Source organism: Alosa sapidissima, chromosome 10, assembly GCF_018492685.1.
Source record: "Alosa sapidissima isolate fAloSap1 chromosome 10, fAloSap1.pri, whole genome shotgun sequence".
Classification (NCBI taxonomy): domain Eukaryota; kingdom Metazoa; phylum Chordata; class Actinopteri; order Clupeiformes; family Clupeidae; genus Alosa; species Alosa sapidissima.
The window spans coordinates 33,036,897-33,051,058 of NC_055966.1; positions in this window are offsets into that span (position 1 = coordinate 33,036,897).

The following is a 14,162-nucleotide window of genomic DNA, read 5'->3' on the forward strand; positions in this document are numbered from 1 at the left end:
TGTCATGAACACTCTCCAAGACCTGTTCTCTGAGACAACATGGTAAGAGTAGCTGCCAACACTGACCATTCCGGGAATCCTCTACCACTCGATATAACAAGCCATCCCTCATCTGAATCTGACTCCACTGTTTGAGAAGGCGCTTTACTGGAGTTGTTAAACCTAACCGTTCTCGGTAATTGGGTTTCTTTTGTCTATCCCAGAACTTACAGAACTCCCTGAGAATTACATCATTGGTTTGGAATTCCACTAGTTGTTCTCTGGTATATCCTGGCAATGTATGGGTGTTGCCTTGAGCATCACTATTGTCAGTGTCTCCTGATTCAAGTGCACGAATTTGTCGAACCCTACAACAATGTATGCCAGCTACCACAAGGTCAGGGTTCAGCACTGTCCCTCTGCTGGTCAGGTTACAAACTGCAACACAGTCATCAAATTCCGCATCCCCATCAGGTTCAGGCTCCCCTGCAAACTCCTGCCTAGACAGAGCATCTGCAGCAGCATTACTAGATCCAGGTCTGTACTTCACTTCAAAATCAAAAACAGATAACTGCCCAACCCATCTCTGTTCTATCGCACCTAGTTTAGCTGATTTTAGGTAACAGAGTGGGTTATTATCAGTCAGGATCACAAATTTCGTTCCAAGTAAGTAACTCCTAAATTTGTCAGCTACTGCCCATTTTAATGCAAGCAATTCTAACTTCATACTACTGTAGTTATGGTCATTCTTTTCTGCATTACGCAGCCTCCTACTCGCATAAGCTATGACACGCTTACGGCCCTCTTGTTGCTGACACAATACAGCACCTAGTCCATGCTGGCTAGCATCTGTCTCTACTATAAAGGGGAGAGTAAAATCTGCAAAACCCAATATAGGAGCAGTGGTCAGCTTTTCTTTGAGATTTTGGAAAGAGCTCTGACACTCACTAGTCCACAAGGAACTAAACTGAAGGGATCTTCTAGGCTTGCCATCATATAAACAACTATTAACCAGATCATGTAGTGGTCCAGCAATCTTTGAAAATCCCTGTATAAACTTCCTGTAGTAGCTACAGAATCCTAGGAAGGACCTCAACTGCTTGACCGAAGTGGGGACCGGCCACTCAGTCACAGCGGCTACTTTGTTTGGATCCGGGCCGATGCCATCAGCAGAAACCTGATGTCCTAAGAACTGAACTTTCTCCTGAAGGAAGTTACATTTCTGAAGTTTCAACTTCAACCCCGTCTCCGCTAATCGTGACAAGACAGTCTCTAATCTATTAAGATGATCATCAAAAGTCTGCGAGAAAAGCAAAATGTCATCTAAATAGACCAGTATGACCTGAAAAATTAGATCACTCATAGTAGCTTGCATTAAGCGCTGGAACGTTGCGGGACCGTTACATACCCCAAATGGCATTCTACGATATTCAAACAGCCCAAAAGGTGTAGTAAAGGCCGTCTTTGGCCGATCTCTTTCACACATCGCCACCTGATGGTACCCACTAGCCAAATCAATAGTTGAAAAGAATCTGGCCCCTCTTAATGCATCAAAGCTCTCGTCAATCCTAGGTAATGGAAATGCATCTCGCCTAGTCTTTGCATTTAGCTTCCTATAATCGATACATAACCTCAAACTGCCATCAGGCTTGCGAACTACCACTATGGGTGATGCATAGGCGCTCGCACTTTCCTGAATCACACCTTTTTTCAACAGAGTTGTTATGTGTTCTCTAACTTCCCGGTATTGAGTTGGTGGAATTCTACGGTAAGGCTGAGTTACAGGCACATCATCAGTCAAGTGAATCTCATGTTGGACCTTATCCGTATAACCTAAGTCCTCATCCTCAGTTGCAAAGACAGTTGAGTACCTTTCTAACAACCTACCCATCCTATCCTGCTGTTCTGGAGTTCCACCAATATTCCACTGGTCAAATAAAGATGTCTTACTTGTCGGATGAACACTGCTGTCAATACTAATTTGCTCAAGGTCTGCTGAAATCCTCTGAAACTTAACCTCACAGGACTTTGTGGTGTTAACTAGATCTGCAGGAGTAAGCAAGCCAACTCTAGTCCTAGGATGAAGCCAAATGTCCTCTGGTGATGTGTTTATAACTTGCACCGGAAATTCAAGGTCCCCAGCAGGAACAAGCGTCGGCACCACTAACAACCCACCTGGTAATGGAGTACTAGTAGGCTCTAACAAGAGTGTTTGCCCATTTGCCCCTGTTCTCTTGACCCTTCTAGCTATTACTGTAGCAACAGATAAGGCTGGGACATGGGCCAGGTCTTTACCGGAGGTACGGGCAAAGGAGGCCCGGTATACAAGATCAACTAACTGTATTTTCTGAAAAGCTTCTCGCCAATCTGAGTCCAAGTGGCCATTGAGTGTTGTGTCAAACTCGGCATGAATAATCTGCCGGCACCTGCTGATGATATTCATCCCAATCAACCCAGGTGCGGCACAAGAGTTTGGGGAATCTTTTACTACTAAAAACCCACAATCAGGTATGGTCATACCCATAGTTTCTACATCCAATTCGAGATAACCTAAGTAAGGGATGTCCAATCCATTTGCAGCAGTTAGCTTCAACCACCCAGAAGTAGAAAGCATCTGTTGGTCATCACCTAACAAACAATCCCTGAAGAAACTTTCAGTAATGGTACTAACCTGACTACCAGTGTCTAGTAGACATGATGCGGTTACCCCCTTGATTTTTAATTCAACTATAGGGCATTTCCCAACTGCTTGCTCAAGTAGTTTACTTCGAATGGTAGTATCGGATGAGCCAATAGTCTCCCCTCGCATTGCCTGGCTCGTAACAACCGAGGGAGTCAGTTTTCCTGAACACTAGAGACTTGAGGCTGTGCACTAAACCTCTTCGTACATGCACGTGCTAGATGTCCCACTCCATTGCATTTAAAGCAAATGGGCTGCCCATCTTCAGCAAAGCGTGGCTGCACTCTAGGCCTATAATCAGGTCTTCTATACATCTGTTGGGTCCTAGACATGGTCAGTTCCTTAACAGCTTTTGTAAGTTCAGATATAGCAGTATCTTGTTCCACTAGCCGTCTTTCCTGTCTAGAGACTACTTCTAAGACCTCATCCAATGTAGAAGGTTGGCCTTTTCCCATGCTGACAGCTGAACATAGGGTTTGACTAGTTACCTCGGACACTTTTGATCTCACCATTTTGGGAGCCGTACTATTTTCCTCCATGGCCCATAACTCTGCTTCCTTACGAACACCTCTAAGGTCTAGGTGAGGTTTCTCTCTCACTAATTTCCGAAGTTCTCGCTTGAGCAATGCATCTCGTAAACCCTCAATGAACTGATCTCTCAACAGGATTTTTCCATCTGGAACAAGATAGGGAGACTGCTTGACTGCAGAAATCAGTAGATGGGACAGATTGTGGGAATAGTCACTTAAATTTTCACCCTCTGCTTGTTTGAGGTTGTAGAAGGACTGTAAAAGTTGAGTGGCACTGCGTTTTTCACCAAAAGCCTCACGTAGACAATCAAACACATCATCAGGCTGCTTAGACTCATTTCCTACGCACATCCGGACCTCTTCAAGTGCTGGGCCCCTTAAGAGGGAAATTACAAAGTCAAATTTCTCATCTACGGTTTGCTCCCGGGTTCTTAAAACCCTCTCCACCTCCTCAATAAATTCCTCAACAGCCCTCCCATCTTTACTGTACTCCCCGCTAAAATTCTGAATGTGGCGTTCTCTGTAAACAAAGGATCGCGTTGCCTTATTAGTCATGGCCTCAGCCTGCAACCTACCAAGCTCTGAAATCTGATCCTGTAGCCTATCCAAAGCTGAGTCACCGGTAGGCCTTGAGTCACGGGTAGGCATACTCTGCTCTGGCAGTTCAGTATCACTATGCTCCAACATTTTCAATGTTAAGCTATAAACAAATAAAAAAAAATCTCAGTCCTCAAAACCAATGAAAATGTTTTCAATTTGCAAGGATATTTGCTGAAGAAAAGTCTTTCAAAATAAACTGCGCGGAGATCCTCTCATCCACACCGTCTTGGCACCGCCACGAAACCGCCTCCTCTGTAGTGCAGCTGGTTGGAACGTTGTAGATCTTCCTGCGCTGTCTTCACCACTGCCGTATTTTTTATTTTTTTATTTAGCTAAGCTATGCTACACTAGTTGATATTAAAGACCCCACTCCTGGTACCAATTTGTGTAGCCTATGGAAGTTCAACCACATAGGACACAAAGGAGTTAGGATTCTTTCTTTAAGTTTATTCACCAGTGTGTACAGTAGGTAGCAGCTAGTAACCAGAAATAGTCTCTGGCATTCAACCAAAATACGTTAGCATGAATTGGTAATGTTGAAGCTTTGTTCTCTCTAACTAAAATACGGCAGTGGGCTTACAGTACTTTCTAAAACCAAACAAACATACACACAGTCTTAGAAATGGATAACACTTAACATGTCTAATATCAAAATAAAAAGTAGTTTCAAGATCTCACTTACATCTTCAGCAGTTACAGCAAATTATAGTAGTTACAGCAAATGTGGACGAATAATCCTCAAACTTCATTAGCACCTATAGCACAAACATATCACGTTTCTAACAGCATATTAAACACTCACTTTAACTCACTCAACTACTGTGTGGAAAAGCTATTTACCAGGAAATGTTCTTAATATACACAACAGCTTAACATGCTTTCTCTCGTAGCCTCCTCGGGTAAAAAAGAGCAAGTTCCAACTCACGCAGGAAAGTACTAATGAAGTAGGCTAACTATATACAATTCGTCAGAAGAATTGGCAACTACCGCCCCCTACTGGGTATACATATTACTCTAGATATTGCATCCAACTACAAATAGTAGACAACCATTTTTTTGGTTTAGTGTATGACAATGTGAACCTTTGATCTCAATAGAAAACAATAAAAGAAAACAAATGAAAAATCTCACAATATAAAAGATGAACCATAAATGTAGTAATTTAATCCCTTCTTTTTACCACCTGGTTACACATATCCCACCCCTTCCTGTATTGTAAGTAACCAACCACATTATTGAAAACGGCATGATTGACGTAAATTTCCGAAATGGCTCCTCAAAATAACCTGAAATAACCTGCCTGAAGCTGTTAAGATGCCACCAAGTGGTGGGTCTAAGGACTTTTTTGAGGATGGTTTCTGATAATGAGCCTCTGTATTACATTTAAAAAAAAATCCTGCAACTTTTGTTTGCATTTCTGATTGATTTGGTGTTATTTTTAATAGCCAAAGTAAATGTAACTGTTATATAGTACAATGTATACTAAGTATACACTAATGCAAAAATAAATATGCTCATGTGTAAGTTGTGTGCAAAGTGACTTGTAGTATTGTCATCATGGCTTGCAGACAGTCTAGATAGGCCCTATACAGCACACTCTAAGATAGTACACTGCCTTCAATCAAAGCTTTTCAAATATCAAAGCTTTTCCTCCTGTCAGTGCTGGCTTTCAGGCAGCGGTAAAGTTCCTAGACTTCCCTTTACAAAAGAGAACTAGCCTATGGGAATCTTATATTTTGGGACACAATATTATAGTAGTTTCTTTCCAGGAACACTGTAGATATTATAGGAATTGTATAGTATGTTAGGACCTACAATAGAAGTATTTAAGGAACACTAGGGTGAGGAAGGATATTATAGAGGAATTACAGAACATCACTGAAGTACACACTACCATAGAGCTACTCTAGAAATCTTATAGTAGCCTATTACTATTTAAAAAATCATAAGGGATAGCACAAAGAAGAGGCGATCGTTGAGATGACTGGTGTCTCTGATTCTTGGCTCTAGACTGACACCTCCTGGTGAGTGTATTGTACTCCTGTTGCTATGTTCTACTAGCCTGACGTAGTCATACTCAATTCGATACTCAATATGAGTCTGATACTGCTCCATCGGGACGTAATTATGGGGCGTGTTTCAACCGATACAGGGGGGGAATGCCTCTGCACTCAATTGGATAGACCTAACCAATCAGAGCAACAAAATAGCTTACCGTGAGGTGTAGGAAGAAAACACACGAACCATCCTTCTTCTCCTATATCCCCTCCGTTTTTAAAAATAATTCTGTTGAACAGTGATATGCTACAAACATGTTAAACAGCTGGGAAAGGCTGTCGCAAATCCCTCGAACAGGTGGTCAATCAGAGATTTCAAACGAACGAGGGAACATGTCGCAATGCAACAGCGCTGTTTTCCCTTGATGAAAGTGAAACCACAAGTTTTCCCACATCTCAACTTTGGCCAAAGTTTTCAGAAATAATCGTTTTCAGTGATACAACCTCATTAAATAATATGAATTTTCAATATGGGGTCTTAAACGCCATGTATCCTTCTAGCCACAGCGTTTTTGTTTCAAACATAAGCCTAATCTAAGCGTGCTCAGATGACGTGATAGATCAGGCGCTGTTGCTCACCTGTCCATCATCGTAAAGCCTGATTTGATTGGTCCGCCTGAGATAGGGCGAGCATACTTCCACCACAATGAAGCAATGCCAGACCGAACTTCCCGACCTCAGTTGTGGGCGGGACTAAGTTCGGAATGGCACCCAGGCTAATGTTCTACTGACCTCATCCTCCTTTGCAGGGCTTTAACTCTAAATTACATTATTATGACCGCCGTGCAGCGAAGCGGCGGTCATATAGGTTTAGTCAGATTTTTTTTTCACATGGCCAAATTTCAGTCAAGGATTCCCGTGACACTGAAAGACCGGGGTACACGAAACTTGGTGGGCATGTAACCCCACATGGATAGCATGGAACCATCGTTTTTCGTTTTGATCTGTAGCCCCCCCCCCCCCCCCCCCCACTGGACTGGACCCCCGAAAGAAGGGTAGGGCAGACACAGTTTTCTGTGAATATCTCGAGAGCCGTAGGGTTTAGGAGGACCACCTTTTTTTTGTATGTTGATCTCAAGGGGCCATGTCAACCCATTCCATAACCCATTCTATAACCACTCATTTCATGTATAGCGCCACCAGGGTTGGGTCAGATTACTTTGAAATATAATCCATTACTGACTACAAATTACATGGCAATTTTTGTAATCAGTAACGTAATCAGTTGGATTACCAAAAACATGTAACGTAATCTGATTACTTTAGGGTTATTTTTAGATTACTTCAATAAATATGTCCCTTAAGAAAAAGACACCACCACTGAATTGATGAAAGAATTCTAATTCTATTTTTCTCTTTATTATTTCATTACATCTAAGAAATCTCTTTGCTCTGAGTAAAGCATTCCTGTGTGAATTAACTGATCTTTTCCTCCAAAAATCTTAATGTAGCCCCTTGTTTTAGTGTTACCATTTACTTTGAGGTCACCAGGTCCCATTGTCTGAAAAACACCCAAAACGAATACATTTCTATAGCTATTCACCACTTTGGGGGTGGTGTTTTGGTGGCTGAAATTTTCACCCCATCCCAAAATTGATCACTTACAGTACAGATCCACTTGTACTTCACTTCATTGTCGTGTCGCATTCCACTCTAGTCCTATGGGTGACATCAAGCGACTTTAAAGCGCCCGCAAAGCATTCCGGGAAGGCAGCGCTGCATTTGAAATAATGTCGCGCGTCAAAAAGCTGGCCGATGCCCAGCTTTATGCAAATGAATCTGTTGAACGCAAGGCGACTCTCCAATGAAAGAACGAGGTTGTAAGTCCTTTGTTGTACCACAACGGTGCCTGTGAAATGTTGGTTCCGCTTACAAGACAAATAATGTTTTAACGATCTCTTCCACGACCACCTAGTAGTCCATAAAACAAACGAAACTAGGATTTGGATGAATATATTGACTGTTGGTGTTTCTGGTGAGGATTTGAGATTGCATTGAGTAGTTTAAATAAAACAAGATTTCGAAATGGCTTGCATAGTTTGTTTATGCTATTAATGTGTTGTATACTGTTAAGTACATGCCTAAAATTGTGGTCCATTTGTGGAAAAACACTTAAGATACGTTAAAGCGAACTGAATATGAGCTGGTAACTGACATTTTAAACGAAACGCCCACACACGACTGAACGAGGGGAGGCAGCGCGACCCCATGCGTATGACGTGTCGTGCAAGTGGATCGGTACCATTAGTCATCATGGATGTGATCATGGATCACTATTCTCCAAACATGCACAACTCAGCTTAACCTTTATAAGGGCACACCTGGACTACTTCTCAAAGTAAACTGTAACACTAAAACAAGAGGCTACATTAAGATTAGGAGGAAAAGATCAGGCAGTGTGCCGAGAGACCTGCCCCAATAGTAAAAAGGTTAGTAAGTAAGTATAGATACGTTTATGATCCCGTGAGGGAAATTTGGTCTCCCAATCCGTGAATTAGTGAAGCACACAGAGCACACAGTGAGGTGAAGCACACACCAACCCGGAGCAGTGAGCTGTCTGCTACAGCGGCGCTCGGGGATCAGTGAGGGATTAGGTGCCTTACTCAAGGGCATTTCAGCCGTGGATGTGAGCATGGGAGAGCAGTGCTCAACCACTTCCCCCGCCCACATTTTTTCTACTGGTCGGCGATCGAACCGGCAAGCCGGCTATCATAAAAAAGTTGCATTGTTTGCATGATAAAATGTAATCAGGTAATCCCCAACAATGTAACTGTAATCTGATTACACAAATTTTTTATTGTAATCTGGGCTGATTATAGTTACTTGATTTTTGTAATCTGATTACGTAATCCAGATTACATATAATCCGTTACTACCCAACCCTGAGCGCCACCTAGTTAAACACAAAAAAGTAAAAATGAGGTGTTGTAATCGCAGGTATCTGTGACCTAACAAAGTCAAAACTGCATGAAATTGGATGTACAGGATCGTTATGACACCCTCTGAATGCACGCCAAGTTTCGTGGAATTCCGTTCATGGGGGGCCACACAATAAATTAATTTATGTTACTATACACCAACTGGCCTGTAGGTGGAGACAGTTTTCTGTGAATATCTCGAGAACCGTAGGGCCTAGGAGGTCCACCTAGCCTAGAAATCTAGACGCACCCTAGCGGCGGCAAATTAATTTGCTCAGCCTGTACGTCTAGTATCAAACCATAGGGATTTCTATTGGCTGACGCCGTGGGTTTCATCCAATCACAGCACTCTATTTTGTTAGACAGTCTTAAGGCGGGCTTAACAGGATAACGACAGTCCTGTGACTGTGAACAACAACAAAGGTGGCTATGGCGAACGAAGAGCAGTTGTTTGAATTGGCGTTGGCGTCAACTTTGGAGGAGTTGGACTTTTCTTTGAAAGTAGAGCAACACAATGCACTTAAGTCTTTCGAAGAAGGATGTATTTGCCGTTTGCCGACAGGATACGGATATGGTCGTAGCGCTGGCCTATTGCATGCCTAGGCAGTTTGAAAGACAATTCTCTGCACGTCCCTTGGATTAAGCGAGGTGAATGGTTTGATTCCAGACTATACATTTCAATGATATAGAATGGCCCGCCAGGCTAAGGTCCACCTTTTTTATGTATGTTGCCTTAGGCTCAGCCAGATCTACTATACACAACACATGCCTTACGCTCAGCCAGATCTACACAACACGCTCAGCCAGATCTACACAACACAAGCCTTACGCTCAGCCAGATCTACACAACACATGCCTTACGCTCAGCCAGATCTACACAACACATGCCTTACATGTACGCTCAGCCTGATCTACACAACACATGCCTTATGCTCAACCAGAAAACATGCCTTACGCTCAGCCAGATCTACACAACACATGCCTTACGCCAGAGACTTTCTAATGTGGAGACACAGCACTCAAAAAAATACTCCATAGAAATGCATGGGGCTAGTTTGTTACGCCAATATGGCCGTTGTCTACACATATCCCACCCCTTCCTCGGCAAAACGTCGACATGTGAATACATTGAGCCAATCATGTGGTGTGATGTGAATACATTGAGCCGCTCATATGGTGTGTTGTGAAAACATCGTGCCAATCATCTGTTGTGATCTCGCCGCTGGAGTAAGATTGGTGTTGTGAAGCCTTGCACACGCACAAAGTCAGACAATTTGACAATGGGAGTTTGATTGGGTGGTGGGGTGATTAGGTGGCCGTGGTGATGGGAGATGGGGGGGGGGGTTGAGCTACATGGTCACAGTCTCCATTTGACTGCTGAGGTCCTGGGAAGTTTGATATTGGTTCAGAGTCTCCATTTGCTGAGGAGTTTGATACAGACGCTTCGCTTCCTTTCAGCAGTCATTCCGGCAGTGTCTGTCAGAGCCTGACGAGCCAGACCCACATCAAGATATAGGGCATGGGAACTCACCGTTGTCAGTGCTCAATCCGAGGGGTGTGGTAAACGGTTGTCTTTCAAATTCCCTCTACACGCAATAGGATAGCGCTAGAACTTATGGGTCCCATGCGTTTTCCCACCAGCACAGCTAGTTGGCTAGTTGATCAAACTTTTGCCAAGTTAAAAAAAGCTGAACTCGACAGCAGCAGCATCCATCTTCTTTGTTTTCAAGTAGACTAGCAGGGAATTCATGCAGAACCGTTGCATCTCTGCCATCATTATATTAAGCCCATCCACCGACTCTATACATGATGTAATTGGCTTGATCGAAGTTTGATTTTTCCAGCTCGCAAGCCAGAGTTGCAGACTACCCTGGCTGCAAATTACATTTGCTGCCGCTAGGGTGCGTCTAGATTTCTAGGCTAGCAGTGTCCATGTTGACGCGTCTTTGTGGTGACAAGTATTTGGGGCAGGTGGGGTTGCAGTGTTTCCCCTAGAAATTTTTCCAGCAGCGGTGCTATTACTTGGGGGGGGGGGGGGGGGGGGGTTGTTGCGCTTTTTTTTAAATTATTTTTTTATTTATTTATTTATTATTATTTTTTTTTTTATATCATACCTTCGTGTTTCTTTTGTGGACATGTTCAGCTTTCTTTTACATTATTGGTTAAAAATTATAGAAGAAAAATGAAATGGCACAACCCAGAAAAAGATTATTTACAATTTATTTAAATTTGTCTTAATGGCAAAGGCCACACCCAATCTGCGAGCACTTAATTTTTCTGGGCTTTTCAAAGAACATCTCTAAGGCTCTTTGGTAATTGAATTTAATTGTTGGGGGCCATTAATGCTGACACGCATGCACGTAGCCAGATGCTCTCCTTGTAGTCTATTTCTCAGTCCCAAAACAACAAACCCACGTATAAAAAAGTAAATACTCACTTTTCTTCTACATCACTCCCACAGTTACCATACAACTCACTCACAATTAACTCGAAAAGGACCTAGGCTACTTGATTGAAGTGCGACCGTTCGTCTCACCGTCAAGAGAACGCTGAAGTTATGAGAACACGTCTTTCTGATAAGAGAATGTAGGCTCCTATGTCTAATGCCGCAAACGTAGAAAAGGTCTGTTTGTGATAGCCTATTATAGCTAAGTGGACAGAATTTAGGCTATACGTATATGCCAACATATGCTCATATTTCCTTTAACTATCAGAAAGTTTAAACAGGCCTAGACTGTTCGCCTAGCTTTCCCATGCAAACATTACATGTAGCCCTACGCTAACGTTACAAGTCTAGGCTACAATTAACGTTAAGACCATACACCTTGTAGCACATTGGTTTACTCTATTGCATTACTTACGTTTTAATAATTTGTCGTTGAATGTTGATGGATTGTGCTCCTGCCAAGATGAGTTACTGCTGGATGGGCCTCTGAATAGCACAGTTGGAGGGAATGTGGTGTTCACCCTCATCAACCCTCCATCTACACCACCTTCAAGAATCACCTGGACTTCTCCAAGCAAAACAGAGATCATCACTACACTTGATGATGCAGAGAAGATACATCCTGATTATACTGGTAGAGTCTCTCTGAACAAAGCCACAGCATCACTGGAGCTCAGCAACCTGACTCCCAATGACACTGGGGAGTACACTCTGAGCATCTCCATGAATAGTGTACCTCAACAGGCGAAAACATCACTGACAGTGTTTGGTATGTACTTTTCCACACAAAGTGTATAATTATGCTACATAAGCTGTAATGTAGTGTTGTCACAATACCAAAATTATTGTTTTGATACCGATACCAAGTCAAGAATTCGATACTTTCCCGATCAGTGTTTCCCCTAGAAATTTTTCCAGCAGCGGTGCTATTACTTGGGGGGGGGGGGGGGGGGGGGTTGTTGCGCTTTTTTTTTAATTATTTTTTTATTTATTTATTTATTATTATTTTTTTTTTTTATATCATACCTTCGTGTTTCTTTTGTGGACATGTTCAGCTTTCTTTTACATTATTGGTTAAAAATTATAGAAGAAAAATGAAATGGCACAACCCAGAAAAAGATTATTTACAATTTATTTAAATTTGTCTTAATGGCAAAGGCCACACCCAATCTGCGAGCACTTAATTTTTCTGGGCTTTTCAAAGAACATCTCTAAGGCTCTTTGGTAATTGAATTTAATTGTTGGGGGCCATTAATGCTGACACGCATGCACGTAGCCAGATGCTCTCCTTGTAGTCTATTTCTCAGTCCCAAAACAACAAACCCACGTATAAAAAAGTAAATACTCACTTTTCTTCTACATCACTCCCACAGTTACCATACAACTCACTCACAATTAACTCGAAAAGGACCTAGGCTACTTGATTGAAGTGCGACCGTTCGTCTCACCGTCAAGAGAACGCTGAAGTTATGAGAACACGTCTTTCTGATAAGAGAATGTAGGCTCCTATGTCTAATGCCGCAAACGTAGAAAAGGTCTGTTTGTGATAGCCTATTATAGCTAAGTGGACAGAATTTAGGCTATACGTATATGCCAACATATGCTCATATTTCCTTTAACTATCAGAAAGTTTAAACAGGCCTAGACTGTTCGCCTAGCTTTCCCATGCAAACATTACATGTAGCCCTACGCTAACGTTACAAGTCTAGGCTACAATTAACGTTAAGACCATACACCTTGTAGCACATTGGTTTACTCTATTGCATTACTTACGTTTTAATAATTTGTCGTTGAATGTTGATGGAGGCTCATCTTTGGGAAATCAGCTCTCTGGATAAAATTGTCAGCCGGAGCAAGAGTTCTCAGAGTTGACGACACCGGACGTAAATCCAATCAGCAGAAAGAACCGCATCACAACAGTAGGCTAAATCGCAACAAACTTTTTTCCCCCCATGTTAAATTCATTTCGGTAATCATGAATTGGTTTCTTTTATTTGATGTAGGCTAGGAGAGGAGGATGCATGTTTCACATTAGTGTCAATGTGTCAAAGCAGGCTTTGGATCAGAGGAATTGCTCAAGCTTAACATATGGCATAGGCTACAAGCGAATTCACGGCATACAAACAGCTTCGTGATGAAATATAACTAATATCATTTTTTATTGTCACCAGGCCTATAAGTAGGCTATTTATTGTGTAACCTACAAGTGAACGATGACACCATAGGCTACACTGTGGCGGAGCAAGACCCCATCAGTCGGATAGCTAAACAATGTAACCGTGTTCAGAACGTAGGCTAGCCATATGGGCTGCAGGCTTGTAATCACCTGACACATCATGCTGCATATATGTCCTGAATAATGAGAGGCTAAGTGCGGATTTGATGCACTTAACTTACTCAAGACTTTCAGAAAACAATTTCGAGATGACGTTGGCCGTTGTGCTTTTACAGTGTGTTAAGTGAATCTCGTGATATTATGTTGCAGCGGCGCTGAAAATCCAGCGGCGGCGCTGCGCCGCTGTTAAATACACTGTAGGGGAAACACTGGGTTGGGTCATAACTGTCAACATTTTGCTTTACAAAAACGGGAGATTTTTTTTCGGGGGGGGGGGGGGGGGGGGGTGTCAGTGTTTATACCAGATTTGTGTTTGCATATTGAATACGTTTCATACACGTGTTTCAACACTGCATTTCGGTTGTTGCTTTTACTTTACCATCACCTTACGCATGCCAGCAGAAGCGTAAGGTAATGGTAAAAAGCTGCTTGCTGTCAGATTTGGTTCCGAGGACACAAGTTCAGTGTATCAACAACACTCACACATGTGATTTCTGTTAATCAATTAAATTCCCAACAATTTCACAACAGCAACAACACAACAACGGCACCCGCTTCCTTATTTGGGTTTTGGGTTGCCAGGTTTTAGCATATGACAAAACGGTTGAAATTGAAAT